The sequence below is a fragment of the Antrostomus carolinensis genome, unplaced genomic scaffold, assembly GCF_000700745.2.
Source record: "Antrostomus carolinensis isolate BGI_N321 unplaced genomic scaffold, ASM70074v2 scaffold13295, whole genome shotgun sequence".
Lineage (NCBI taxonomy): Eukaryota > Metazoa > Chordata > Aves > Caprimulgiformes > Caprimulgidae > Antrostomus > Antrostomus carolinensis.
The window spans coordinates 58,050-64,534 of record NW_010314324.1 but is presented as its reverse complement, the minus strand read 5'-3'; positions in this window follow the sequence as shown (position 1 = coordinate 64,534).

Here is a 6,485-nt window from a genome sequence, read left to right as displayed (position 1 = left end):
AAAAAAAGGAGACGTACACATGAGCTTATTTTCTCCCACGGATTATTTTATCTGGTTTAATGGCTGGCTAGAACAGTCCCATGGAATATCCAACAAATGAAAATCAACCTCTAGCCTTCTCTCAAAAGTACATTTTCCTCTGCAGGCCACCACAGCAAGAAAGAGGAATACTATAAGACATATGGCCACTGAGAATGCTGTAAAATAGTTTTCATCTGAGGTTGCTATGCATAGCATAAAATTATTATATAGTAGATTATTCCTACAGTTCCTTAAAACACAATTTCAGGCTTGATACGGAATCTCTCTGCAGGATTCACAAGGTTTTTAACTTGGAGCAGAAGTAGGTTCAATTTATAAAAGTTAAACCAGAAACTTAAAAACTGAAGCTCTTCTAAAACAGGAAAAAAAAAAAAAAAAACTGGGGAAAAAAGAAAAAAAAAACTTCCTGAAGAATCTTGAAGATTATCAAGGAGAAAAATCTATTTATATTAGAATTTTCAAGAGTAACCATATTGTTCTTGCTCCTCTGGCAACCAGAAACAAGAGCCTACCCACTGAAAAATCATACTGCAGTTTTATGTTTTTTAAGTTTGAAGAAGATATGTCAAGGGGTACTTTAATTTTCTTATTTCACACATAACAGAAATGTAACTTCACATTTTAGTGATTTTTGATCACATCCGTGACTTGCACCAGCAAGGGAGGGGGCAGGATGACGTGGCCAGAGGCTTCGAAAGGATGGGCATAACCCTTGCAGCAGAGTCTAGTATTGAACTGTTTGACTACCTTCTCCTAAACCTGAAAAAGGCAAGACACTAAAAAACTGTGAGGACAAACATTCCTCTACTTTCAAATGTTTTAAAAGTTTGCCCTGCAGTCTCCAAAACACGCTAAAGCTCATATAGACGTAGGCTCAGCACTATTTTTACCCATGGGAGGAGAGACAGACTAGTACAGAGGATGAAGATAGCTTGAATCTACTACGAGCTTACAAACAGAGAGGCACTTAAACATGTAACCACAGCCCCTACCTGTTTTATGCTGCCTCTCACATCAGCCTGATCAGACTGATCCAGCAGGGCCTTTGAGATCACCACTAAACAGCTGGTAATTGGTACAGCACTCTACCATAACCCCCCTCACCCCTAACTGAAACATGTTACTAATGCCTTCAAAGGAGACAAGTCAGAGAGGTCACTGCTCTACCTAACCACAAAACACCTCTGGAACTGCTGGAGCTGACATACGTGTTCAGCAGTGCCCACACTGCCCTTTGCAAACAGCTCTCAGCTTGCTCTGCCACACCAGCACAATTACACAGTCTTCAAGCTCAGAGCTGCTTTGTGCCCAGCTAGCTCAACACCCAGGCAGGGCAAGCTCAAATCCGCCTGAAAGAGAAGACACACAAAATGACAATTCTTCCCTCTGGGGGCCAGAATATCCCTTGTTTGTGAAGTTCATGGATTACTCCAAAGATAAGAAGGCCACTGTCAGTAGACTTACACCTGTACCATTCAGCACTGCAGCCATCCACAGATCAAAAACGTTTTGAAAACTAATAGAGCTTTAGCTACTATTATTTACCACAAGAGATGTATTGGTTCCCATCGATCCAGGCTCAGAAAAAGACAAAGAAGAAAAATCCAAACCCAAAACTACTGTAGGATGCCTGCCAGCACACACACCACTCTTCCTAGTCACACTGATTATTAATATAGCACAGGGAGGGATCTTGCCCCATTACAGAGCACACTGCATGTACATGTAATACACATGCTTGTACACCTAACTGAAATATTAACACCAGCTCTGAAGGTACTGCTTCCCAACATCATTCTTTGTCAGGTTAGGCATATACCTGGATACTATCAATTGTTAGCTCCAATAGGAAGTATTCTGTCTTCATATATTTACATAATGCATACCAATCATAGCTTATGTAACAGAGAATATATCGTTACTGGTTACACAAGGTCAATCTTTAAGAACATTATACAAGTCAGGAATTAAAATTAATAATTCTGTGCCAGTTTGTATAAAGCATGTCAAAACTGAAACAAATGCATCTCAGCCTTGTATTATACTAATTTTAAAAAAGACTAAAGAACTTTCAAAAAAAAAGCTGACAGTAACACCTTAGTGACAATGAATTTAAGTTTACACAGGAATCTTAATTCTAGTTCTCCTTCAAAAATGTTAATTACTTAAGATTTTGCTGTGAAGCCTTGAACCAATCTTACAACCTCCTACAATGGCTCAGAAAGTAAAAAAAGCCAAGAAAACCCCACCCAAACAAATTAAACCGAAACTGTTCTATATGATATATTAACACCGCTGTGCTTGCTCCCCTCCCCCCTCCACTACCACTCTGGTTTAAGTGAGTACAGATGCAAATGATACAAAAGTAATTTGTAATTCTTAAACTGTAATAAAGATTTGAATGCTATTTTTGCCTGGCACTGAAATCTAACCTAAATTGGACTTTGGAATGGGAGGAATACCTCTTGAAATCCTGTTGAAACTTCCCAAGGAACTGTGTGAGGAATAAATCAAATTAAAAGTTCCTGCCTAGAGCTTGTAACTCAAAAGGGAATAAAGCATGTGACAGGGCAAGAAGGGGTACAGCTGAACCACCTTATTAATGTAATTACTTTTCAGACTTCTGACACTTATAAAAATTATATTAAAAAAATAAAGCATATTTCCAGGGTTTTCTGAGACTATTTAAAAGAGCACTTGTCTGAATACAAGATTTAAAAATCTTGTATTCAGACAAGTTTCAGACACCAGAATGCAGAGCATCATGTACCTTGGAACTGCACCGAAATTCCTCTACCATGCATTAGTGGTTGGTCTTGCTCCTGAAAAGAGCCTTTACCAACTTCACCTTATGAATTCAGCTGCGTTGGGCCTCTTCATCTGACTAAGCAAGACTGCAGATGAAGGCATGTCTTGAAAATGTGTAAACCACTTTTTACTGCACAGTTTGGGAGTTTGTTCTGACTTGAAAGAATCCAAATTTTAAAGTTCCTTGAAACAAAAATTTCAGACTTCCAAAAGACCCTTCCCTTACTACAAAAAATAATGAAACCAAGTGTTTTGCACATTCAACACTTCCTGGTTTGGTGAAAGAGAAACACGGAAAGTAGCAAGTACAGAAGCTTTGCATAAACTCTGTGAAGGAGTGAAATCATGCACTTGCATGTTCAAACACAGTGCAACCAAAGTAAAAGGCGCTGTTACAGAACAGTATGTGATTGTGGGGAAAAGTACAGAAATACTTGGTACCTACAGGCAAAAAAGGCTCCACATCTCTCACTCCTGCATATTGTTATGTTTACATTCCCAGTCTGCACAATCTGTCACAGCATGGTTTTCTCTATTTTGTTTCATGTCGCTAGTTGAGAGAGAAATCCAGGAAGCAAGCTGTGTTCCTCTCACAGGGAAAGCACAGGAGGTGTGCTGTGCACCCCTTCAATTACCCACTTTCACACAGTGCATCCATTGGGATTAGGGTCCACTTGACTACATTGGGGTGGGGGGGCCTTTGGCAGCCACCAGTATTGCTGGATCATTTCCAGCAATGTTGCTCAACAGATGTCTACACTACCAGGAATTACGCACAGCAATTAGATGGACCTCTCAGTTTCCTTAAAGGAAACTGCATAAAAATATACCTTTCTCATCTTCAAAAATTCTTTGTGATTTTGTTGTGTTCAGAGACTCCTGTGCAGTCATAGAATCATAGAATTGTTTTGGTTGGAAAAGATCTTTGAGATCACCGAGTCCAGCTGTTAACCTTACACTGCCAAGTCCACCACTAAACCATTTCCCAAAGCGCCACCTCTACACATCTTTAAATACCTTCAGGGATGGTGACTCAACCATTTCCCTGGGCAGCCTGTTCCAATTCTTGACAACCCTTTTGGTGAAGTAACTTTTCCTAATATCCAATCTAAATGACCCTTGGTGCAACTTGTCCTATTGCTTGTTTCTCAGGAGAAGAGACCAACACCCACCTCGATACAACCTCCTTTCCTTTCAGGGGAAGGGTTCCTAATTTCATGCTGATACTTAGAGGTTTTACAGAAAGCCTACTATGTTTCTACCTCAGAATTCACAGCATGGATCCTCTTGGGGGACAATGAAATACTGATTCAATGATTAACACCACTGAAAAAGAGTTTCTGTCAGCTGGTCCAGATCATTAGTCTCACATGTCAGGATAAGTCACTGATGGGACAAATATTTAGGGTAGTACTTTGTTTATGAAGGGCTAACAGCAATAACCTTAGGGAGAAAACATAATACAAGCAAAGTAGTGAAAGATAAAACAAAAATACCGATGATCATTCTTGCACACAATAGCAACATATATGCATGAAAAATATAAAGAAGTTAAGCGTACAGGAAACATTCTCATGGAAGATACATGAAGAAGTACAACAGATTACATTACAAAACAGGAAAGGTGAAGCACCTTACTTTAAGACAGTAAGCATAAATATCTTCTGCTCAGGAAATCATCAAGTTTCTGAAAAATGAAACAATGTAAACAACAAATTCAGCAGCTACAAATATGGCTGACATAGGCAACCTACAGTGTATTTCTTAGGCAGCCCAAGGACATGGACCTGTATGTTTAGACTGCTATGTCTGCTATCTGACAAGGAGATCAGGATGTCCACTTCCACCCCTTTAGTGGGAAGTACACATACAAATTCTTTTGGCAGGTTTGAAAAAAATCTCAGACCAATTTATTGAAAGCAAGAAGAAGTTACCACAACTAACTACATGCAAGGGAAGAGCAACATTTCATCAGTAGCAAAAGCACCAACAGCTTCCTCTTGATGAGCAGGTGTACCCTCAGAAGGTGCCCATCAGTGTGAATAAAGATAGCTAGTGTGTGGAAACATGAACCAAAATCCAGCTTGCACAGAGTTTTTGCTACGATATTGAAAATGTGATTCACACAAAGTAATCAATATACTCAGAAATAACCTGCTCTTCTTATTACACGATGTTAACTCCTTTGCTATATGTCATAAAGCTCCATCTAAGCCACAGGAAAGTCTCCATTACTTCTTTTCTTCCTGAATATTTTCTGGCATTCTCCCCGACTAACTGGAAACACTAACGTGTTCCAGACTTGGTATACCACATCCGAAACAAGGAAAGTATTAATCCTCTGGGTCACAAAGTGATGTCCCAGGAGGCAGGATGAAGTAAAAAAGGCACATTTACTCTCCTATCATATACTGTAAACTCATGTCCCACATGGAAGAACAAAGTGATAGCATTTATTTCAAAAAACAGAGGAATAAAAGAAATGTGTGAATGAGTTTTCAAGGACTATGGAACATCGAGTCATATAAATAAACTGATGAGCTTTTCCTCCTTTGGGTACAGAACAGCATAAATTGTTATGATGGTTTTAATACAGAGACTAAGGCTACTGTTTACTTATTCCAATATGTAATTTTGTTTAATGTTTTAAAAAACATTTAGAATATGAATTGTTAAAAGAATATTTTATAAAAAAGGAGAGAAAGATTTTTATGAGCCATTTTGGCATTTCCTGATCTTGTTTAGGACATGAAGTACTGTAGAAACACTTCAAATGAGTATCAGTTGCAAAGGAGATTTTAATGATGATACACACCCTTGTACTTACTGTTCTCTTGAACAATTCCCTAAAAGAACTTGCTGAGACTTGAAATTACCAAGTGCTGTCAAAGTGTTTGCCTCTCGATCACAACAGTGTGTGATCACAATAGATAAGTGTTCAACACCCATCAACATTCACAGTCTCAACTTAAGCATGTTTTCCAAAGCTTCCAGGTTTTCTGCTCAGGACATTAAACCTTTGCAATTCCACATGGTTCAGACAAAAACTATACATATGTGGCATCAAACAGAAACTACAGCATCACTTCAATGCAATTCACTCTAAGTCAAACTTGGACTTGTTTATACATGAACAGGCATTCACCCTTCACATGAAACATTGAGAAAAGTTTTCCCAGCCTTCAAACAGCTCTCCGACTTGAAAAAACACACCATCAGAAATAAAATTCCCACAGATCACCACACCAAACAGAAACAAACCACTGGGGAGTAACAAAAGCAAAACTTGCCAATACATCTGCAGAGGCACAAGAAACGCCGTCCACAACAGAAGCAAGACAACCAGTCAGGGGTACGACAACCAGTCAGGGGTACACTTACATTTCCCATAATGTACTGAACGTACCAAATTGCCTCATGGAAAAATCATGGATGAGACTAACAACCCCTACATAGATAAATGAAGATACATAGATAATCAGCAAAGGGGAATACTGCTAGCAGGCTAAGCCTTCTTCAGAACAATAAACTTGTACTCCTGATATTCCAAAGAAATCTACAAAGTCTTTTCAAAAAATAACTCAGCAAACTAAACTTATAACTCATATACCGAAAATCACAGACTGACCACAACT